Source organism: Xiphophorus couchianus, chromosome 8 (assembly GCF_001444195.1).
Source record: "Xiphophorus couchianus chromosome 8, X_couchianus-1.0, whole genome shotgun sequence".
Lineage (NCBI taxonomy): Eukaryota > Metazoa > Chordata > Actinopteri > Cyprinodontiformes > Poeciliidae > Xiphophorus > Xiphophorus couchianus.
Window position 1 is genome coordinate 1,819,548 of NC_040235.1, and position 25,455 is coordinate 1,845,002.

The following is a 25,455-nucleotide window of genomic DNA, read 5'->3' on the forward strand; positions in this document are numbered from 1 at the left end:
ATCTGGACTGAACGGATGTTGGCAAACATGGGCGCCAACAGCACAGCAACTAACAACGTGTTTGGGGAAAATTCCAACGCACCAGAGACTCTTGAAGAACTTTTGCAACAGCATGGCCTCTGGCCACTACCAACCACTGATGCTGAAGAGGTTCCTAGTGTAGTTGTAAAACCAACCCAAACCAGGCTCAGTCAGCAGCAACTTCAGTCAGTTAATCTTGCAGTCAATCATATTTCAGATCTGAAGAGGAAATACCAGGCCTGTTGTGCAGAAATAGCAAATGCTTTATTGATTTAAGTACATGTCACTATGTTTGAGGAGCGACAAACATCAAGAACATTTGATCAAATGCATTGTTATAAAGATACAATTACTACAAATAAAACTCAGAACTGATATGAGTATGTAACCTTACAAATTTAATTATAAAATGTTAAGGTGTTTAAAGACATGACAAATTAAATACACATTCTGGAGAGGGAAAGAACAATAAAAATTCTACTTTTGGAAATGTTCATGTAGAAATGACTAGTATATCCCAACCCCCTTTTCAAATGTATCTTTTGGAACCTTTGAGCATCTTTAGAATTTGATTTTGTTTTTAATCCAAATGAGCATTACATGAACTAGAACAATCATTACAAAAGATTAAACTACAATGCCCATTTACACAGAAAAAAAAAAAATCTTACCAAAGATTTTCCAGTGCAAAACTCTTTCTACACTTCAAATAATACACAAGTAAGATATAAGTAACTTTTCATCAAGATTTGAGCTTGTTTTAAGTCATTTTTGTATGCTCTCTATGGAGCACTTGTAGAAGGACACCAGCAGCTTCTCCTTGATCTTGATCTGAAAGACTCATAGTCTGGGTGTACAGGAAGGCGGAGTACTACAAGGCAAGTATTTGCTTCTGGGAAGACTCTGTTAGCCTCATGGAGGAATTCAATTTGTGGACAATGGGGAACGCCCAGTGGAGGTACCGTGGATGCTCCGGAAGCGAACTCCAGTATCATTTCAAGGGTAATGGGACTGCATTCTCCTTCTGAAAGACAAAATGTTGAAATTATGACCTTTGTTATAAGGTATCCAGTGTGTACATACTCTTAAAGACATGGAAGAAAATGTGTTAAACATCTGTCCTTGTTCCTCCTAAATCTTGTTATATTGGTGGTGACAATGCATTTCTTGTTAGTAAATATAAATCAATAAACATTTTTGAAGATGAAAAATGACTAAGCATGATCATTGTAAACAGTATGTAAAAGTATGCATTTATGCAACAAATTACCCAATATATATACAGTATATTCACTGGTAAATGACAGACAATTTCTATGGCAGCTTAACAAAAAGACTTTCCAGGAAATACTTTTCTAGTAATTTAACTGTTTTTGGTCCTGTCATTAGTCATTTAAAAAGTCTGCCTCTGTACTCAAACTATGATTACTTCTTTTTGGACAGTGGTAATAAATCGGTCATAAAATGTAATTGATACAGATTGTGTTTACAGTATCACAATAATTGTACCTTCAATATCCACCAACCAGTCTCTCCAGTAGCATATGGTTTGATTTTCTATCCTCCTTTTATTGCTGCCTTGCACAGAAAAACACACTTGGAAAAGTGTGTACAGGTCCCATGCCAAGAGTGGTTTCTCCTCACAGACAAACAATTCTTGAAAGACTGCAGGGTTTTTCTGAATCTCGTCTAGCACATTAAGAGTCTTCAAACCTTCCATAAACCTTTAAGAAATGAGAATATGGTCTTACTTTTAGAATACAAGATTCCTAATAGAAAAAATTAGGATCTTGCTTACTGTTGCAATGCAGTGCACACTCGGCCATTTACAAAGAAGTCTGCAGCAGATTGCACAAGGGAGTCCCTCTCTTCCAGAGTAGTTACACGCCTTAATGCTCCAACAATGCTCAGGGTATCTGCTGCCTGCATAATGGCTTCGTTTGCCTCCACGATTGTGTTTGTATCCTGAATCTAAAAAGAAAAAAAAGATGTGAAACTGAATTTAAGTTTATGATCAATAAACAAAATTCTTAAAATTGCTACTAACTTTCATCAACTGCTGTCTGAATGAATGGTTAACAACTTCCTCAACCAGGGTAGGTTGAGACAATGTGCCACAAATGTGGTCATACAGCCTTTGAGAGAAGAAATGTGGTCCAATGCCTCCATGCACCAAACAGACTGATATCATTTTTCCAATACAGTTGTACATTTTTGATTCCAGCCCTAAAGAAAAAAAATGTTAGTTGACAATTTTCCATCCTTAAGAATTGGGAAGAAAAAAAAAGGAAAGAATACCGACCACTAGTGTCCAAAGCTAGATGGCGGTCATTCTCATGCCCCTCAAAGACATTAGATTGATGAATGTTATGTGCTTCGGCACATCGTATTTATTTCTGTCTATTTTTTTTTTCTCTTGGATCATTTTGTATAGAAGTTAGTTGTATGATTTAGAGTTTTGATAATTCTTTCTTGTAATTTGGTCCGTTAATTTGTGACGCTGTTGGACCGCCTATTAATAGACTGGGTTGCGCCAGGTAAAGGGCGACGCCCCTCCCAACCAAACACCCAGGATGCGTTCTGACGCAGTGTGCACGTCTCCAGCCTGCCACACAGTAGTTTTTGTTAGCTGTTTGTTTGGTTGATGTTTTTTTGTTGTAATTTTTGACCTGGTGGGACCGGTTGTCTTGTTTTCGATTTTTTTCTTTAGCAGTAGTTTTTTTTTTCTTGTAGTCCGGTACTAGCAGGGGCTTCGAAGGCCCTGTATAGGGTTGGCCCCCTGCTGTACCGTTTTGTTCTTTTTGATCGGCTCATCAGGTCCAACTTTCTGTTTATACTTTGGAATTTTTGTTTTCTTTTTTTTGGGGGGGGACACGGGGAACCAAGGATTTAATTCTCTCTTTTTCTTCACAGAAAAATCAAAAGAAGCTCATCTTAAAGAAAAAGGTCAAGAGAGTTGAAATAAATATTACTTTTGAATCCTCATTTTTGTCTTCGTGTCCTCAAATATGTTGTGCCCTTTGTGGACGTAACACCCTCATTAACAGTCTTAGATACTCCCGTGTGGGACCACCTTCATCAACTGCCCCTGCAGCGTTGTCCTCTCCATCCACAAAAATAACATCCAGTTTTGCTGCTGGATCAAAACGGCGTCTTCTGAAGGCATGCAGGCTACATTCTAAAATCCTGTCTCTGCACACATTTATTTGGTTGCTTGTAGGAGAGAAAGTCATATCAACCTTGCTGTATAGTTTTGCTAATATAGTCTGAAGATCTGTTCTGTAAAAAGAAAATACATTTTATTGTGGATTGTTGGAGTAAATAATGGTTTGCAACTGTCAAAATTAATTTCATAAGACACTGCCAGAATATGCAATTTTGACTCACTCATCCAAAGGCAACTCTGGTGGATGTTGTGGAGACTCAGGTGGCTCTTCTTGGTCTTCCAGGATAATTATAGGTTGCTCAGTAAATGGAGAAGGTGATGCCTGGTCATCACCTGTGGAGTCAGATTAGAGTTGTAGGAGAGGGGCAGCCTTGAGGTTGCAACCAAAGAAACTTCAGAAGACGGCAAAATTGGTTGTACTTGAGTGGAGAGCTGGGACACAGTTGCCCGGGAGGAGAACGAAGTTGATGTTTCTGGGGAGTTGAGCATGGTCGACAGCACTTGAGGAGATGTTGGGGCCAGTGGTGACTGAGCTGACAAAGATGTCAGTGCTTGGTCAGAAAGCGATGTCTGTAGACTTAGGACACAAGACAGTGACTGCTCCAGCACTACATTCGCCTGAACTGGACACCTTTCCTAAACAAAATAAAACAAAAACCTAATTATGTCAATGTCAATTTTATTTATAAAGCACTTTCAAAACAGATATTAATTCCACCAAAGGTCTGTACAGTATTCATGCAGCACAGACAAAAATACATAAGAATAAAACACAAATTAAAACAGACAAGTAAATTACAATGTCAGGCCTTAGAAATAGCCAAAGAATAAACATGAGTTTTAAGGAGTGATATGAAGTGTTCCAGACTATGGGCAGATCTAACGTTAAAAGGTAGGTTGTTCCAAAGATTAGAAGCAGTGACAGCGAATGCTGCTCCTAATCGCTGTCACTCAGTCTGGTCCAAGGAATATGTAAGAGCAATTTATTATTTGACCGAAGTGTTCTAGCACTGGAATGGTCGTGAAGAAATTCTTGAAGATAAGCTGGAGCTAGGCCATGTAAAGTTTTAAAAACCAAAAAAAGACTTAAAATCAATCCGATAACAAACTGGTAACCAATGCAGAGAAGCCAATACTGGTGTTAAATGCTCTCGTTTCTGGGATCCAGTAAAAAGTCTAGTTGCGGCATTCTGAAACATTTTGGGGGAAAAAAAAATACTGAGACGACACTGTATGGAATTTGGACTTAATTACTTTACCTGAATATCTAGAGTTGAAATCCAAAGCACGTACAGAGTTGCAGATGTTGTTATGCCATGATCCATAAGTGAGCCTGATGAGGTACTCTCAATTGGTTTGGATGATGTTGCTTGTTGAACACTGAATATTTCACTTGCCATTTCATCTTGTCTGACAAAGTCAAACAAGACCTTTAAAAAAGGGTAATGCAATTTCAGTTACTTAAAAATAAATAAGATACATTCTCTGAATGAACACATTACCTGAATTGGGTCCGACACATTGAAAGTTCTCTTTCTGATAAATCCATTCGGATATTTGAACTTCAACAGCAGTCCACTTGACGGTTCTTTATATGCCACCAGTCGTTCCTGGCGTTCTTCAATTGCCTAAAACATGAGCACTAAAGCCTTTAGGTAATCCATAAACCACTATCATCCTAACAATGTAATAGTTCTTACTTTTATGCATCTTTCCTCCCAGGCCTTGTAACACTGTCTTCTCCTTTCCTGGTAGAAAAAAAATTGTGAGTAGTGTCGTGAAAACTGGCATAGGGTTGTGAGATCTCTCCAGGTACACGCAGAAAACGGAGCATAAAGGCCTGAGGGAAATACGTGATCTATGAATTGATTTAAGTATAATTATAAATGAATATATATGTGCACATGTAAACACTGAATGATGTTTAAACATGTATTCTTGTATTTTACTCATACTCTTGTATTTTACTCTGTAAGGCAGAGAATAACATGATGATTATGGTTGATGATTATGTATGATGTGTTGGTTCAAATGTGTGGACTCAACGTTATGATGAATGTGAAGGACAGGGAGATTGGACATAATGAGGGTGGTAAGCTAATTTAGAATGAATTAACAGAAACAGACATGCAATGATCTAGGCAGATGGATCTCAGGTTGTGTCGTAATGGGCGAGCTAAGCAGAAGCAATGGCGGAAAGGCAGATGGCCTGCCGAAAAGGAGAAGTTCAAATGAGGTTAGCGCTGTGAGTCATGCAAGGGCTGACGGTTGGGCAAGGGTGGGACTTTCCACCTCCTCGGCGAACACGCGAACAGTCACGTACGTCAGCTATCTCCCCCATACACCATGGGCCGAGATAGTATAAAACACGGCAGAAAGAAGAACACTTCGCTCTTGGTTCCCGGCAGCAAGTCGACAGGAGGACGCAGAGGAAACACCAGCAGAGGACCGCACCCTAGAGCCACGGGGAAATTGAGACTTCGCGCCAACAAGAAGGGACAAGAGCCATCATCCCCCAGCCCTGGCTCCTGATTCTACTGCCGACTCTGCCTCAACCCAACAATCTCAAACCAACCGCAACGGACTTGGAGAAAAGACAAAGATCCCAGGAGGGATGAAGAATTGGACGTTCGAAGGACAAGGACCAATTCTGCTTTGCTTCTATTCTAAAGAGGATTTTTCTACACAAGGATTAAGATTCTGAACCAAGGAATTTAAGGACTTCTGTTGCCGAGATTAACTGCCATCTGGGTATGAGACGAACTGCGCCCTAAAAGCCTCTCTTAGCTAATTAGTGACACAGGTCAGGGAAGGAACTTAGGATAATATGATGGGTTATGTTGATTGTATTGTCTTGATTTGGAATTGTAATCTTTAATAATTAATCTGTATGTCACTTACCCCTGCTAAGCTTGCTTAATAAATATATCTTTATAAAATTTTATAGAGGATGGTGGACATTGAAATCAATTGAGTCATTGATTGTTTTAGTTTCTCCAATTAAAGTAAAATTAGTGTACATGATTCCAGAAATGTGGTGGCTTCGGACTTTCCTTTAGTGAGAGTAAAAAATAACGACCCTGGGACTTCAATCTAAGTCACTAAATCTAATCTAGCCGTTTCCAAGTTCAGGTTATTTAAGAGAGAGGGCTTCCGTTAACAGAAGTGGTTATTGGGACTACGCAGCTGTGAGGGCTACTCAGTTGACTGTTCCTTAACTGTAGAGGGTCGTAACTTCTGGATCGAAGGTAGTTAGAGCTAGACGAGTCTCTCTCGCCACCGGTTTAAACAGATTATCTCTCATAGACCTCCCGTAGGGTAAGACCCAGGTCTTAGAGATATTCCGGACCCGTTAGACGGAGAACTGGTCAGTAGTCAGCTCAGAGGAGTTGTGAGGAGTGGGTGGGGCTGACTATTGATAGATTAACTTTACAGTAGCAACAACAACAACAGCAACACCAAATGATAACAAAAATGGTAAGTCACTTTTTCTTGGTCTGCTAACAAAGACTCTTCATACTCGTCTTGCTGGGACCGCAGAGATCGCCAATCTAGAAGTGTCTATTGTGAATACAGCACAGATTGTTAAAGTCAACATCAGAAATAAGATATAAAACTAAAATGCATATATTGTTCTTGAAATTAATGACTTGCTCTTCCCCCAAATGTTGTGTGTTGGTACTCTCCACCTCTGGAGAGACATCCTGTACTCCTGGTGCAGTTGAGGGTACTGGAAACAAACTGCTGGACATTGCTGAGGTTGAGTAGGTTACCTAGACATGGCCAAGACATTTCAAATTATAGTGGAAGATATTACTCTGGATTTACCATACTACATAAAATTATTTTCGTGTACAAAACAATCATACCTGTGACACATCTGCTCGTGGTAGAATGTAGAGTCTGCTTTTGCCAACCTTTTCCTTCAGCTCCCTCACAGAATTCACTTGTAATTGTTTTACCTTTCGTCCTTTTCCAGCTCTTGCCAGTTCAAAGCCAACCAGATTTAGGCTGATGTGTGGGTAGCTTTGACACACAAAGTTGTTCAGTTCAGACAAGCTCCAATTCAGGTTAATTTTGGAGCTCTTGGTTTCGGTCCCCTCATGCACAGGGTTGCCTGAATAATCAACAGTGACAAAGCAATGGTAAACACAATAACAAAGAACATGCCATTTAAGTTTAAACTCATCAGCCCGCCAGATGACTCTGGTGAAAGAGTAAAATTATCATGAAGTGGTGAATTAAAACCCAAATGGAGATGGTAAAAGCAAAAGTACCTCCTTCTGTCACATTATGCAGGTGTATGAAATGATGTATTTTTTGAAAAAATATGCCCACCTAATCCATGGTTCTTCAGTCTTTGTACATCCGAGGGAGAAGGGAGAACGTCAACATTAGGGCCAGAAAGCAAGAAAATATTTGTCTTCCATACAGGGCTCGGCAGCCTCCCAACCGAGCCTGCAATGAATACAACAGAATCACACCATTGATCCACCATAGATGCTAACTGGTAATCTATAACATGGAGTGTGCTAACTGGGGTTGCCACCTTTCATAAGTTTCAATAAGGAACGCCCACCACGGCTTCTCATGTAGATTATGAAAATTGTGAAATTAAAATGTGAAAGCCAATAATTTCATTTCTCATAATAAACAAAGACTGCGATGGACTGGCAACCCAGGTGTACCCCGCCTCTCGCCCGCTGCTGGTGCGAGATTAGAACAAATCAAATACACAACAAATCGCTTTCCATATCGCTTCGGGACATAAAATTTATTTGCCAAAATGCTGGACTATTCTTTATTTTATAGACAATTCCATATTTTATAGGGCTAATAGCAACTCCAGTGCTAACTAAATAGGCTACTTAAATTTTCCCAATTAATATTTCTTTATTCCACTAGCACAAAGCTAACATAGCCTAGAAAGCTACAGTTATATGAACCGACACCTGAACACCCACTTACCTTGACTTCTCTGCACTTGACGTCGAAAAAGTCTTCTTGTGGCAGAGAATAAATTATCTGTATTTCTTAATTCGTGTCGAGCACGAGTTGCAGCACTGAATATTGTGTTGAATGCACGAGAATTTGAGCTGGACTGACCTGACATTGTGGACCACTGAATAGCACAATAAAGTAACCTAAGGCTAGAATGCCTGTCCGCCAAAATGCTACGTGACGTTTTGACTAGACAGAATGCTAATTCAAGATATCAATAATGTCATTTTGACTAGTCAGAATGTCAATTTAAGATATCTTAAATGGAAAAGCTGAATAATTCAAGATATCTCTAATTCATTTTGAGATATCTTAAAAGGAATTTTGACTAGTCAAAATTACAATTCAAGATATCTTTAATTTAGTTTTGTGTAGTCATTATTTGCTTTTAAGATATCTATAATTTACTTTTCACTAGTCAAAACTACATTTCTCCTATCCAAAAATACATTTAAGATATCTTGAATTATGTTGTCATTTAAGATATCTTTAATTAGAATTATGACTAGTCAAAACTAAAATCGAGATATCTTGAATTTACTTTATGACTAGTCATAATTTAATTGTAGATATCTGAAATGTGTATTTCAGATAGTCAATAATTCATTGTAGATATCTTGAATTGACGTCTCCATACAAGTCAATGGTAAATCTGACGTCATTTCGACTAGTCAGAATGTAATTAGAGATATATCAAATAGGTATTATGACTAGTCAGAATGTAATTAGAGATATCTTAAATCGATAAAACATCTAGTCATAAGACAATTTAAGATATCTGGAATGTAAGGGCGGCAAAACCGAATTTATGTTAGAACGGCTTGCATTACTTGCCATAAATATCCTCACAAGTCAATAGTAAATCTGATGGCGATGGTGGACAAAAAGTATGACAACGGAGCGCAGGAAAGAGAAAAAAAAGAGCCTGACAGTGAGGTGATGAAGAAAATATCCAAGCTAACAGTATTTTTTAAAACTCATATTGAACATAGAATAGAACCATCATCTCTCTCCGCTTCTCAAAACGTTAGCCTTGCTAACAGAGGCTCTACGGTCCCACCAGAACCTGGATCTCTGTCTGATCTGGCACCGCGGAGTCACAGGCAGCGGAAGTGCGATCTTCTATGCCAGGTGGAACGATGACCATAGATGATGCGTACAGTACAGATCCTGCGCTGGGTAACACCTGATGAGTTTTTGTGGGTTTACTTGGATTAACAAGAAGCAAGGAGATGTCAAAATATGGATGTTAATTTTAAAGCATCGGAACAAATTTACAAACATCAGAAACGATTCCTCTCCAGATCGTGCTTTGAAAGCCAGCTCCAAGTGATGAGTACATCCAGACACAGGCTGATTTATCCTCCATGCACTGCAGCTGTGTTTTATATTTTCAACAATGCTAAAAGTCAGTGATACTTTGAAACGGGTTTCTGTGACTGGAAAAACGCAACAGAACGCTATAAAGAGCAAGAAAACAGCGAAAGTCACAGAAAAATAATGCGACTGCTCTGCTCATGCATGTACAATGCGAAATTAAAAAAGTGGAACTAGCTTTAGCCTCAAGCTAGCAGCAGCGGGATGAATTCTCCTATTCATCCCGCTGCATGAATAGGAGCGGGATACTTGGGCCTTAGTATGACTAAGGCCCAAGTATACAAAATAGCTCAGGTGTGTCATGCCCTGCCCTTCCACGCAGCTAAAATCCAGCCGTCACCGAAGAAACGTTTGGACCAGGTTTGGCTCTCAGACGGTAAATACTCATCCTGACTATCTGAGCTTGGCAAGGAAATAAACCTGATACTTAGATACAGTAGATAAAAAATTGAAAGAGGGAGGGAGACAGATAAAGATAGGAATGAAGAAGGATAAATAAATACAGTACATAAAGGATGAATAGAGAACATTGTCAAGTTTTTCTTCCTAAGGAGTGCTCTGTTGAATAGACATGTTCAAGATGTTCAAATATTTCTTTAATAACTACTAAATGTATTTTGTTTGTAGTAATGGTTGTTACATAGATAACAGTAATCAACCATTCTACAAACGGACCGCAATTTTAAAAAGAAAGCAGCTGTGCACTGATTCTGGCTGATCACAGATCTTTAAAAACCCTGACTTGCTGAAGTTTTTTTTATGTGTGTGTGTGTAAATAGAAAAGTCACTAAGTTGGCAACCATGGGATGACTGCTGTCAAACTTGCATGGGTAAATGACCAGGTGGCTGGGACTGTCTGTCAGCCCTCTGTCATGGTGGACAGTGGCTGATTTTTGTGTCCTTGTAGGTAGATAAGGTTGGGTAGCTTTCATGCATTTGTTTGTTTTAACTTGAATTCACCCCATGCCTCCATTAAGTATTTGTATGTGCTGACCACCTCCACCTCTATACCATCGATGTTAATAGGCTGAGGAAAGAGGGGCACCCTACGGAAGTCATTTGTTTTAGAGATGTTCAGCTCGAGTTTATTCCTGTGGCACCATGCCCCAAAATCCTTCACCAGGCTCCTGTACTCCCCCCTCCTTTATACACGCCACTGTCGCAGCCTTCGGTTCCAAAAAAGCAAAAATAAGCTCCAATAAAGGCTGTGGGTGGTAACGGGTGGTTTCGGATTTGTACGCACTTTTACTGATTCATTTATTGTTAAAGTTGAAATAAAAGGTCTTGTAACTTGGTTAAAATAAAAAAATAGTCTCAATTTAATGTTCAACTGTTCAAATGTTCAAGTGTTCAAATGTTCAAGTGGTCAAAAAATCATTCTACAAAAGCCTCCCGTCCACACCAGACATTCACCAAACAATCCACACCGCACCCAGCACCTGGTGTGTTCTTCATCGCTCCAATTGGTGGGCGGGTCTAACAATTAACAATGTAATCTAAATAATTCCAAATATAAAAATGAATTACAAATTTTGAATCTAAATTAACTTAAATATATTTCCACTACACAAAGAACAAAACAAAATTGGTAAAAATTATAAATTACAAAACCTTTACATAAATGGCCACGACACGCCACAATGGCAGTATCGTCCGAAAATTTTTGCATGTGGCATGTAACTGAGTTGTACTTAAAGTCGGAGGTATAGAGGGTGAAGAGGAGGGGCGAAAGAACCGTGCCCTGTGGAGCACCTGTGTTGCTGGTCAGAGTGGTGGACCTACAGCTCGCCATCCTGACAAACTGTGGTCTGTTGGTCAAGTAATCTGTTATCCAGCACACCAGATGGGGGTCCACAGCCATGATGTTCAATTTCTCCTGTAGTAGATGGGGCCGGATAGTATTGAAGGCGCTAGAGAAGTCGAAAAAAGCATCCTTACAAAGCAGCCCCCTCCATCGAGGTAGGAGAGGGAACAATGAAGCAGGAAGAGAACAGCATCCTTAACACCCACCCTCTCTCGGTAGGCAAACTGAAGAGGGTCCCGTAAGTTCTGCACCTGGGGTTGTATCATGTTCAAGACCAGTCGCTCTAATGTTTTTATAACGTGGGACATCAGAGCAACTGGCCTGTAGTCATTTGGCTCACTTGGGCGACCCTTTTTTGGAACAGGGACTATGCAGGATGTTTTCCATAGTGTGGGAACCACACCCAGTCGCAGACTCAGGTTAAAGGCCTGCTGTAGACGTTGTTGAGGAAAAATGATTATTTTTAGTGCTTAATACAGTTAATCTTACAGCATGTGTAAAAGGCATATTGAACATTCTTATTTTGAACAAATTTCTTAATTTTGAACAGGTTTGTGTTAAGGATTTAAAACTAAACTTTGTATGGGTAAGTATTCAAAGTACAGGAACCAAATGCAGATCAAAGGGGATCTCTCAATGAGGCTCCTGCTGTGTTATCAGAGGACAGGAGGCCATAAAATTAGCATCTCCTGCAGGGCAGTATCACTTGAGCCTGGAGGAGAGAAGTCTGTTTGGTTCACAGAAGATCAAAAGTCTTCCAGAACCAACATCTGGGATGGTGTAAAACTGAATACAATATAGAATGTTGAAACCACTAACATTTAATTTCTAAGACATTTTTCTAAGTACTAATAACATGTTTTTAATGAAGATTGTATTATCTAATTTCAGAACTACTAATCTAGTAAATGATGAATGTATTTGAAAATCGTACTATCTGTGACTATATCAGAATCAAATGGAAATTGTTTGAATGAAAATGTTTTGTTTAGTATTAGAAAATTGCTCAGGATTTTGTCAGGGTCTGCGTTCTTTTCTGTTTTATTTTGTTTTTCTTTTTGGTTTGAGTTTTTTTTTTTTTTCTGCCATTGGAACCGGCATTCCTCATGACATCCACCAGATGTCGCCAACATGCAGAGCCCCTGGGAAGCTACTGAGTTCAACCCGTCTACACACCTGCAGCTTGTTTCGGAGGGCGTGGATTATGGATTTAAGCAGCAGCTCCTCTTCTTCTCATCGCCTGAGTGTTTGCTTACTTCGGTAACAACTCGTTCCAGAAATAGGCTCTCTGTGATCTGCTCCGCTCTAACCCTTTGTTGTCTTCCTCGTCAGATATCCTGCTGTTCTCTCGCGGTTCTGGCGAAGAACAGTCCTTCCTGAATTCCGTGTGAGTCTGTGCTTCCCTCGTTGTGGATTACCTACCTCCTGTGTCCTCCCTCGACGCTGTCGGTGCTACCGGTCAGACGCCACTCCTCGTGTGGTCACCTTTTCCTCTCGTCGATCCCTCTCCGGTGGATTCCCCTTCGGAAGCGTCCGGGCCAGGTGGCCCAAGCCCGAACCCAGCCGGAGAAAGTATACATCGAACCACAGTCTGAGCCATCCCGCCAGCGGTATATACCTGTCCGTTCTCCAACTAAAAAACCCCGCCCAGGTCGCGGCTCAAGTCTCCATCCCCTTCCTTCCAAGTAAGACAGACTCTGGATTATTCCTGAAAGATTCTCACCTTACTGTTCTAACCCTGCTTCTCCTGTTGGTAGCAAGACAACCCGGTCATCAGCTCCAGTATTCGCTTCCTGACCCCTCCCTGACTTCAATAAAACTTATTATTGTGCACTTTATCGATCTCTTCTGCTTGTGTTCTTGCATGTGGGTTCGTAAACTGAAACTCATCATGACAGATTTATGCTAAATGGGTTTTGTGAAGATAACCTTTCCTTGAACCAAATCACTGGATTTAAGTTTGTCCTGAGAATTTATGTAAGGAGAGATAACGAGAGAGACTCCGGATTCCACAGGTATCTGTGAAATCTTATCTCATGTTTTTTTTTTGCCCAAATGACCGTAGAATCCAGGAGGCCAGGATGCAGCTTTTGGCTCTTTTGTTGAAACAGAGAGCAAATGGCCTTTGATCTTTGGCATAAATTAGGGGGAGTTCTAAGTTTCTCTGAGTGTCCAAGGTAGCTTCCAGTTGGTCAACCAGAGGTACGCCTTAATTGAATATATTAAAAAGGAAAGACACACCTTCAGTATAAGACTTCGTGCACAGGAGTAACAATTCAGATAGCTGCCGCTATTTTGCTTTTTTGCATCAGCTCTCTCCAAAGACGCGTCTTTGCCTTTTCTTTGTTTTTTCTTTCTCTATTTTTTCCTGTCTCAGGTAATGAATGTATATCTCTGTTCCTCTGCAGTTTTGTTGTTGATTCATACGTTGCTTTGTATGGGATTAAACTCTGTAATTCTGTGACGTCAACACGCATTGTTGTTTTCCTTGTGGCCGCATGTCGCCCGCTGAGGGTACCTGGGAGTTTGAGGAAGAGAGAGAGCCAAACGTTTTTCCAAAGTTAATTTATAAATTATTCTTTAACGTTCTTCCAATTTCTTCAGCACAGACCTTTAGAACCCTCGGACACACCCGGTCTGGTCCTGCAGCCTTCCTAGGATGAAGTAGTCTCAGCTCAGTCCGCACCTGGTCAGCAGTGATGGAAGGAGGATGAGTGGTAGGAGCGAATAGTGAAGGTGAGAAGCAAATAGAGGCAGAAAGAGGAGAGATAGAGGTGGAAGGATGATGGATAGGAGGGCTGGAGGAGGATTGTGGGAGGGAGGAGGTGGCATGGGGGTGTCGTGAAAACTGGCATAGGGTTGTGAGATCTTACCAGGTACACACAGAAAACAGAGCATGAAGGCCTGAGAGAAATAAGTAATCTTGCAGTTTGATTTAAGTATAATTAAAGATAAATATGTATGTGCACATTTAAACACTGAATGATTTTCTGAAATGCATTCTTGTATCTTAATCTGCAATGATTATAAAAACATGATGATTATGGTTGATAATTATGTATGTGATTTACAATCATGGTTGATAATTAATGGATTATAGAAACGTGTTGATTCAAAAAACATACTCAAAGTTATGATGAATGTAAATGATAAAATGATGGTGTTAATGATTTATAATGAATTAACAGAAATGTGAGGATTTAAAAAGATGGAATTAAAATGATGGGTGAGGTCCTGTTCTCAGGCTGTCGCAATAGGCAAGCTGAGTGGAGCGAGGGAGTAGGGGAGTGGCAGGGAGTACGATTGCGAAAGATGTCATCTGCCTCGCAAAAAGAGGAAGTTCACATGATGTTTAACGCTGTAAGTCACGCAGGGGCTGATGGTTGGGAAAGGTTGGGACTTTCCATAGACTCATCGAACGTTCGAGAAGTCACGTACACCATCTCCCCCATACACAACAATGGGCTGAAATAGTATGCAAGACAGCAGAAAGAGGAACAAACTGTTCTTAGTCTACGGCGCTGAAGACGAGTCAACAGGAGGACGCAGAGGAAAGATCAGCTGAGAACAGCACTTTGGAGCTACGGGGAAGTTGAGACTTCGCGCCGCCAAGAAGGGACAAGATCCATCAGCCCCCAGCCCTGGCTCCTGATTCTACCGCCGACTCTGCCTCAACCCAACAATCTCAAACCAACTGCAACAGACTTGGAGAAAAGACAAAGATCCCTGGAGGGATAAAGAATTGGGCGTTTGAAGGATAAGGACCAATTCTGCTTTGCTTCTATTCTAAAGAGGATTTTTTCACACAAAGACAAAGATTCTGACCAAGGAATTGAAGACTTCTGTTGCTGAGATCAACTGCCATTGGGGTATGAGTTGAACTGCTCCCCAAAAGCCTCTCTCAGTTTATTAGTGACACAGGTCAGGGAAAGGAATTAGGATAAAAGGTTTGGTTTATGTTGATTTTATTATTCTAAATTAGTACTGTATCTTTAATAATTAATCTGTATGTCACTTATCCCTGCTAAAACTTGCTTAATAAATATATCTTTTTAAAATTCTGTAGAGGTTGGTGGACATTGAAATTAATTGAGTCATTGATTATTTTAGTTTCTCCAATTAAAGTAAAATTAGTGTACATGATTCCAGTGATGTGGTGGCTTCGGACTTTCCTTTAGTGAGTATAAAAATAATGACCCTGGGACTTGAATCTAAGTCACTAAATCTAATCTAGCCGTTTCCAAGTGCAGGTTATTTAAGAGAGGGGGCTACCGTTAGCAGAAGTGGTTATTGGAACTACGCAGCTGTGAGGGCTACTCAGTTGACTGTTCCTTAACTGTAGAGGGTCGTAACTTCTGGATCGAAGGTAGTTAGAGCTAGACGAGCCTCTCATAGATCTCCTGTAGGGTAAGACCCAGGTATTAGAGAAGTTCCGGACCTGTTAGACTGAGAACTGGTCAGTAGTCAGCTCAGAGGAGTTGTGAGGAGTGGGCGTTTGTTACTATTGCATAGTAATAAACAGGGGGAACTGAACCGATTGAAAAAAAGAGTTAAGTTCATTGGCTCTCTCAGGGTCCCCACCCACTGCGCTGCCACTCTTACTACTACATCCTATTATTGTCTTCATACTGTTCCAAACCTCCCGCATGTTGTAATCACTCAAGTTTTTTTTCAGCTTCCTCCTGTATGCCTCTTTAGCCTCCTTCAGGCAGAGTTTAAGTTCCCTTTGTATCCTCCTCATCTCTTCACGGTTTTTGTTCCTCCTGAATAGCCTTTACTTCACTGGTGACCCAGGGTTTGCTGTTAGAAAAACATGTAACTGTTTTGACAGGGGCAACCATGTCAACACAAAAGTTCAAATAGTCTGTCATACACTCCACAGCCCCCTCAATGTCCTCTCCATGAGACCCCACTACAACACTCCAGTCTGTGATCGCAAGACAGCCTTTAAGAGCGTCCTCTGCTTCAGCGGACCACTTCCTGACTTGCACCATTTTGACTTCTTGTCTCTTCACAAGCAGGGTGTATGTAGGCTGCAGGTGTACAAGATTATGGTCCGATTTACCAAGAGGAGGAAGAGGAGTAGCTGAGTAGGCATCCTTAGTGTTTGCATACAACAGATCAATTGTTCTATTTCTACTTGTGGGGCAGTCTACAACCTGGTGAAAGGTAGGGAGGGTACTTACCAGATTAATGTGGTTAAAATCACCAGAGATAATGATAAAAGTCTCTGGATGCTGAGTTTGCAGTGTTGTAGTGACGTTACAAATAGAATCACACGCTGCTTCTGTGTTTGCTCTTGGCGGAATGTAGACACACACAACTATGACGTGTGGAAACTCACGTGATATACAATAGGGTCTGATGCTAACTGCTAATAGCTCCAAGTTAGCGCTGCATAATACAGTTTCAACTGTCAAGTGATTTGGATGGCACCATTCTCTGTTAGCGTACAGAATTAGGCCTCTGCCCTTACTTTTCCCGCTGGCATTAGGGTCCCGGTCCGCTCTCACAGTGATAAAACCAGGCAGATCCACATTAGCGTCCGGTATGTGGCTAGTTATCCACGACTCCAAAAAGATAAGCAGACTGCTTTCCCTGTAGCACTGTTGGTTCCTAACAAGCGCTGTCAGTTCGTCCATCTTATTAGATAAGGCATTCACATTCCCCATCACAACTGAGGGAATTGGTGGCTTTAAACACTGTCAAGTCCTTGATATAGCCTTTAGCCTAGCCTTGTGTTTACAGCCGGCTCTGCAGCCCCGGTACTTCCGCCTTAGCTCCGGTGGAATAGGATGGCGAAGACCAGCCATGGCATTGTTCGTAAGTGCCAATAGTTCATCCCGCGAATACACAAATCTATTAATGCTGACTTGCATTAGCAGATTTAGGCTAAAAAAAAATCGTCCACACAAGAATGAACTTATCACATTCACTTATCACATTCAAACAGCAGAGACCAATGAGTAACAAACGTGCAGCCTCGCTCGCGCAGGCGCAATTGATAAACAAAATAGTAATTAGATATTTTATTGGGGGTGCTAAGATTTTTCGAGAGGGTGCTATAGCACCTCCTAGGACTTCTTGGCACCGCCACTGGTGACGAATCAGGGGTGCAATGCTCATGTGTTGTCTACAACCCCCCCATTTCAGCTCATATGATTGTTGTCAACATTGTGGCTTAATAGCTGGACACCAACAGTTTTTTACACCATAATAGTTCACTGCTACACCTTACTGTTGTGCTTGATGCTATTTCTGACAGTTTAAATTTATATGGTCTCAGAGAGAGTTTATTATGAAAATGTAACATTACGGTCAGTTTACAGTCAGTTCCTTTTCATCTCGTATCTAGTGTTGTCCTCCACTCTGTCCTTTTCCTCCTCCAGTAGAGTAGAGGGGGGTTCCAGAGGCCAGGTGCTGCTGAGTGTTGATTCTTAGTGTCTCTAAGCACAGTTGGGGGACAAAGACAGTATTGAGGTAGGAGGCATGGTGCAGGGAGCAGAGGATACTCTTACAGACTGACCAGTGTTTGTGCCAAGTCCTCCCTTCATACACACAACAGACACTGTGTTCTGTTTCTCCCCAGATTTGTCCTGTCTGCCTCTTTTTCTCCATCTCCCCTTCCCTCTACCTCTTTTCCCTCTTTTTTATTTTGTGCAGGTAGGCTTGCATTAGAGTCAGCAACTAGAGTAGAGATCAGATAGCAGATGCTCTAAGACCAGTTTTGAGACTGTCTACCCAACAAGTAGAATGCAAAGCAAAGACGGTGGAAGGAAAGTGGATAGGATTCAGAGGCTAACATTAGCCATTAAGTAAAGAGAAGATGTAAAACTCATGAATATTCTTCATGCTTAGTTTGAATTTTTTTTCTAAGGGTCCTTTTTCCTTTTCTGCAAGGGTCATATATCCATGCAGACAAAAGCTTCAAATTGGTGCTAACAGAAAAATTGGCAGCATGCACTTCAATACTCAGATTGTTACAGGGGTGAAATAATAACCTGCAACCATTAAAGGATATTTGCAAAAAAGACCTGAAAGCAGGAAGCTTTGTGCTGCCATGGCAACGCATTCCTTACAAGAACTTAGCGGTTGTGCTCTTAATGGCTTGCACTATCCTAATAATCTGTATGAATTACCATTTTGGCGCTCTACCTTTCAGGGTGACATGGCCTCTTGCTAGCTTGATCAGCCCACTTTCTTTATAACAAGTGTAAGACATAATCAGCATGCCCATGGAATGGCCAGGAGCGTCATGTTAATTTCTGACCTATTTTTGTCCAGAACTGAATGAAGAAGCAACCAACAAGGTTGCTTACTTTTTTAAAAACAAAAAATATGACTTTATTTCTCATACTTCCAATGATATTTGATGAAACGTCCCTTTGCATGTCTCAGAGAAGATCGTTTTCTTCATCGAACAACTCTTGTTGTTCGATACCAGCAGAATTCTGACTGCATACTGAACCAAGTTTCTTTTCAGAATCAGTGGTTTATTAAAATCTTATAATGGAGACAGAGACAGTTTCAGAGGTGAGGTAGATGCAGTGGACCCAGCTTGAAGTGAGAGAATTGAAGATTTAATGATAAGTGACAAAATACACAATCCATTTGTGTATTTTAGCACAGGCAAGGAGCTCAGATGCTGCTAGCAACTGGTTAACCTTTCCCAGGCAGAACAGGCAAGCAACGCCAATGAACTCTCACCCTGGTAGCAACAGGCCAAAGACAACTGACAATAGACAAGGACCCGACAGGGAAACACAAACACAGGTGGGACTAAATACGCAAGGGAGTAATCAAGGGGAAACAAGAGACAGCTGGAGACAATCAAGGGATAGGCGGGACAACTGGGAGACTCAACTTAACACAGAAACCTAAATTAACACACAGAACAACCAAATCCTCACGGCACCCCCCCAATCAATGGCGGCTCCATGACACCCAAAAACAAACCAATCAGGGTGGTCGGAGAGGCGCTGGATCGGGGAGCCAGATGAAATTTCCTCATCTGATCATAGTCAGATTCCAGTCCCATTTCCTGCAGCAGCAGTGGAGAAGGCAAGAAAACACAAGGAAAACAAACTTAGTCCACAACAAAAAACAACCCAACAAAGGTGGAGGAAGGGGTGCTGGACAGGGGGCCAGAGTCCACAGACTCAGTCCCAAACAAATAGTCCGGTGGGTGACGTGGGATGCTGACCCATGGTGGCCGGTCCGGAGGCTGAGAACGACACAGGAGGTGGACCCATGGTGGCGAATCCGGAGGCTGGGAACGGTGCAGGAGGCAGACCCACTGTGTCCAGAGGCCGGCAATGGCGCAAACTCAATCCACGAAGAGCTGGAGAAGGGGGGCCGGACCCACAAAGAGGCAGAGATGGAGACGGAAGCTGCGGCGCGCCGGCAGAAGGACCTGCATTGCCCGCAGATGAACCATGAGCACCGGCAGACTGCACAGGTATGTGCTCAGGCAGCCCAGGAAGGCTAGGCTCAGGCAGCTTGGGGTCTTGGAGGGCACTGAGAGTCAGTGAAGGACTCGAATGGAAGGAGTGCTGGGCGACTCAGTGGGAGGAATGGGAGGCTCACTAGAGGGCTCACTGGTAGGAGACGAGGAGTACCCACTTTCTGGGGTGGAGAACCCACTTATTCAGGTGGAGAACCCACTTACTGGGCCCGAAGGCGGGCAGACTGTGGCGGCAGGAATGGGAGATGCAAAAACCGTATCAGCGGGAGATGTGGCTGGAACTGAAAACGTGACAGAGGCTGAAATCGTGGCTTGAGAGAATGCAGGTATTAGCGGTGGTAGTTCATCATCAGAACAAATTAAAGGGAGCTGGGAAATTGTGGCGGCAGCATTCATGTCAAGGCGTTGAGGAGGCTTGATAAGGGGAGGGATGAAAGTTCCTCATCCAATCATAGTCAGATTCCAGTCCCATTTCCTGCAGCAGCAGTAGAGAAAGCAGAATCTCAACATCCTTGTATCAGTCCTTCTGGGCCAACTCCAACTGCTGCTGGGTGACCTCTCCCTATGTGACCTCCTTAACCTTCTGATGCGTGAGTTACTGACTGCAGTCTTCCATTGATTTTGACCCATGTTAAAATCAATACGTTTTTATGCTCCTTTATCATTTTTGATTCAAAATAATGTTTTGTAAAATACTTTATGCTGTGTTTCATATTACTACACCAGCTACTCTTTTTGTTGCAAAACAAGGAACTCCTCTTCTTGGCCGAGTCTTGTTGGAAGAACTGCACATTTGCATCACTGGAAATGCTGTTCTCCCACCATTCACTGCTCCTGCTGCTCCCGTGAGGACAACAAACAAACACATCACCTGCATCACTTACCTCTGCTGCTGATATAGGTTGTGTGAAATCATTCATTCATAAAGTCAGACTGGATCCTACAGTTAAACCTGTACGACAAAAGCTTGGATGCAAAGGGAAGCCTTTGCAGTGAGAGCTCCAATTTCAGCCAAACTGAACCGCCTCCTGAAAGCTGGAGTCATTGAACGCATCAATGCATCGCCATGGGTTTCACCAATCGTAGTAACAGGACGCAAAACAGGAGAAATACGATTGTGTGCAGACCTCCGTGAACCAAACAGAGCTGTTATTACAGACTGCTATCCCCTACCACACGTGGACGAGTTGTCAGTTTACAAGGCGCAACACTGTTTTCTACAATCAGCCTAGCCAATGCATACTACCATTTACCCTGCATGGAAGATAGCAGAGATTTAACTGCATTTATCACACATGAAGGTCTTTTCTCTCTTTTGTCTCTATGCTGCAACTGCGAAGTAATTTCCCTGCTGGGATGAATAAAGTACTTCTATTCTATTCTATTTCAAATTTGCAAAGTTCCTTATGGCCTTGCCTCCGCTCCCTCAGCATTTCAAAAGATGATGGCTGAGATTCATCCACGATCTTCCAGGTTTCCAGATTACCTGGATGACCTCATCATCTATGGTAAAACTCCTGCTGGCATGACAGCAACTGCTGGTCTTGTGCTAAATGAAAACAAATGTCATTTCAGAAAGACATCTTTACATTTTTTGGGTCATGTCATAACTGCAGATGGTATTCTCCCAGACAAAGAACACGTTGACACTGTTTTAAATGCTCCTCCACCCACTGATGCTGCTGCATTGAGATCCTTCCTTGGGTTGGTATCTAGGTACTCAAAGTTCTTGCCCAATTTCACAACCATAGCGGATAGATAAAAGTTGTTTCAACATGGCAGTAGTCCACTTACGTCTAGATCCTTTTCTTACAAGCAAATACAATAAAAATTTATTACTGTTTTATGAAAAGTTGCTGCTTATAACCTCACATCAGAATCTCAATGCAGGTTATGAGAAGCTAAAATCTCAAGAAGATAGGACCAAACTAAGGAGTTTCAAAATCATATTCAATACAAACTATGATTTACATATTAACCCGCACCGGAACGCTCGCGTGCTGTTTTTCCATTGTATTTTCCGGGGCTGAGATTTAAGGGTTTAAACTCTGCCGGTGTCCATTACGACGCTTTTATTGGGCAGCCTAGAGCCCACCCTATTAATTGACACCAGTAATTCGACCAATAATGTTATGAAATGGCCTTTTCCGAGCCAATAATATCCAGAGAGCCTCTCTGGATGACCCCCCCCCCTCCCCCCCCAGATCATCCAGGCGGGGGGGGGGGGGGGGGGGGGGGGTCTAGCGTATCGTTAGAGTGCGGGGTGCAAAGAAGGAGTGTATGGAGTGAAAATAGTCTCAAAATACCTGTATGTGTGTAAAAATATCTGTGCGTGTGTCATACTGGATTTGTAACTCGTGTAAGCATCTTTGTGTATAACTTTGGATAGTTGTATCTGTGAAACATGATTTGTAAACTGTAAAAAAAAAACTTTGTGCGTAACTCCGGGTACTTGTAAATATGTGGTCACAAATATGAAGAAATTACGAATACAAAATAAAAGTGCACGCCAACACGCACACACACACACAATTACAGTTTCTACAAACGTTGAATTTCTACACAAACCTTTTAACTACAACCTCACAAACCTTCTCCTATGCCTACAATTGTGAAATAAGTAAGCACAAGTCGCCTAGTACACACACAAAACCGCATTTATGCACAGAATGCACAAGGATATTTGAGACTTATTTCACGCTTCATAATGGCACCTTTCTATACACAAATTTCTGGAGTGTATAGACGTCACGTCAGTTTGACTCTTAAACTCTGTCTACCTCCTCCTCTCAAACGAAGAAGTTTAACCATTGCGTGGATGCCATTTTTCTCCTGCTTTAACGGCTGTGGTAAGTTTCTTTTTATAAGACAAGAATCCACTGTTATGTTGTATTTTCAAAAGGAAATGTTTAATAATGACCATTTATTGTAGGCCTTGGTATATCAGTGAGTTATACCTGGTGCGTTATAACAAGTTTAGCACGGCTAACCTGACTGAGTGAATGAAAAGCTTAAAGTATGCTTGTCCAACTAAGCATTGCCCACCCTAACTTAGTGTTAGATCTTAAATATTAACTCTCCTATAGTATTTTCCAACTTCATAAGTTATTTGTAATTAATATTAAATAGGTATTTTATCCTCTCCTTGGGCTGCCACCTTATCGTGGTGGAGGGGTTTGAGTGCCCCAATGATCCTAGTAGCTATGCTGTCTGGGGCTTCATGCCCCTGGTAGGGTTAGCCCAAGGCAGACAGGTCCTAGGTGAGGGACCAGACAAAGCGCAGCCCGAAGACCCCAATGATGAATAAAAACATTGGACTTGGCGTTCCCTCGCCCGGACGCGGGTCACCGGGACCCCACTCTGGAGCCAGGCCTGGAGGGGGGGCATGATGGCGAGCGCCTGGTGGCCCGGCTTTTACCCATGGAGCCCGGCCAGGCTCAGCCCGAAGAGGAAACATGGGTTCCCCCTCCCATGGGCCCACCACCCATGAGAGGGGCCAAAGGGGTCGGGGGCAGCGTGTGATGGGTGGCGGCAGAGGGAGGGGACCCTGGCGGTCCCATCCTCGGTTGCAGAAGCTGGCTCTCTGGTGGGGAAGGAGCCGGAGCTAGTGTGTGAGGTTGAGAGGTTCCGGCTAGAAATAGTCGGTCTCACCTCGACGCATGGCTCTGGTTCTGGAACCAGCCTCCTTGAGAGGGGCTGGACATACTTCCACTCTGGAGTTGCCCAAGGTGAGAGGCATCGGGCAGGAGTGGGCATACTTGTTGCTCCCCATCTTGACACCTGTACGTTGGGGTTTACTCCGGTGAACAAGAGGGTAGCTTCCCTCCGTCTACGGGTGGGGGAACGGGTCCTGACTGTAGTTTGTGCTTACGGGCCGAACGACAGTTCAGATTACCCACCCTTTTTGGAGTCCTTAGAGGGGGTACTGGAGAGTGCTCCTCCTGGGGACTCCCTTGTTCTGCTGGGGGACTTCAATGCTCACGTGGGCAATGACAGTGAGACCTGGAGGGGTGTGGTTGGGAGGAACGGCCCCTTAGAGATGGGTGAGAAGCTCAGTCATCCGGGAGGGACTCAAAGTAGAGCCGCTGCTCCTTCACATCGAGAGGAGCCAGTTGAGGTGGCTCGGGCATCTGGTCAGGATGCCTCCTGGACGCCTCCCTGGTGAGGTGTTCCGGGCTCGTCCCACCGGGAGGAGGCCCTGGGGAAGACCCAGGACACGCTGGAGGGACTATGTCTCTCGGCTGGCCTGGGAACGCCTCGGAATTCCCCCGGAAGAGCTAGAAGAAGTGGCCGAGGAGAGGGAAATCTGGGCCTCCCTTCTGAAGCTGCTACCCTCGGATAAGCGGAAGAAGATGGATGGATGGATGGATAGGTATTTTATTGTTTTGAACGTTTACAAGTCGTTTGGAAAACAAACATTTAATAAAGAAGCAATGATTTCCTGAAATGCATTTATTTCAAAACATGCACCATAATTATAAACACAAGTTGCTTTCATTCACATATTGCTTATCAAAAGGTCTAACAGCTCTTCAATGCAAAAATCTGTATGCTTAATACATTTTCCGTCAATACAGTACAATACGCATGAAATTGTTCGAAGTACAAAGTGGAGAAAGTAAAGCCTACATCAATGTGTGCAGTTAATATGTTATAGTACATTTTCTTTAACACAAGTAGATTGCTGGATACAGTGTAGAGCATGCCAACCTGGTATTCAGTACCATCATGTCTTACCCAGTGCCACTTTGACTGGCAGAGGCTTTGCATTCAGGAAGGAGGCAAGGCAACTAGAATAGAATAGAATAGAATAGAAGTACTTTATTTATCCCAGCAGGGAAATTACTTCGCAGTTACAGCATAGAGAACAAGACACAATAACACCTACCACTGAGTAGTAGTTGTAGATAAAATAAAAAATAAAATGCTATAAATTGTAAAAATATAAAATGCTGTTAATATAGAAGCAACTTAAGAGCAGTCCTTGCAAGATTTAAAAAAATGCAGTTATGTATATGTAAATACATGTACAGCAAGTGTGCCACAGTGCAGTTGTGCAAAATTGGACTGATTAGTGCAGAACAATGATTTAGCTTTTATTGTACAGTGAGATGGCATGTGGCAGGAAGGATTTCCTGTATCTATCCCTATGACAGCGGAGCTGGAGCAGTCTATGTGAGAAGGTGCTCCGCTTTCTGTCCACTATGTGGTTGAGAGGGTGCTGTTTATTGTCCATAATAGTGAATGTAGTCGAGGTAGATCTAGTTGGAGCTGCAGGTCACAGTTACACCAACACCCATTTTACACAGTGAGACAAAGAAGCTGGCTTTTATATTTTGAGCAATTCCAACACTCATAACCAGGTAAAGGGGTAACAAAACAAAACAAGAAATACTTCACACAATCCTAACACAAAACAATAAATGGTACCAATAAATATTTACATGTGTGCAAATCATTAGAACTAAATTAATATAAAGTCAATCAAAGATTAAATTTAACTTAATATACAGTAACCCCTTGGAGCATATTAAATTTAACTTAATATAACTCATTACCCCTCTTAAATGAAAATGGTATGCTCCAGGAGATTTTTAACAGCACCTGGAGCACTTGTCTCCC

General features: G+C 42.1%; 1 long non-coding RNA gene across 1 annotated transcript; it reads right to left on the bottom strand.

The window, feature by feature from the left end:
- Positions 1-942: 942 nt before the first annotated feature.
- LOC114149220 (uncharacterized) lies at positions 943-2,010 on the bottom strand. The gene is made up of 3 exons (XR_003596466.1): positions 1,820-2,010; positions 1,531-1,745; positions 943-1,045 (listed from the first exon to the last, which is right to left on the bottom strand). It is a non-coding gene; the product is annotated as an uncharacterized LOC114149220 (long non-coding RNA).
- Between the last annotated feature and the right edge of the window lie 23,445 nt (positions 2,011-25,455).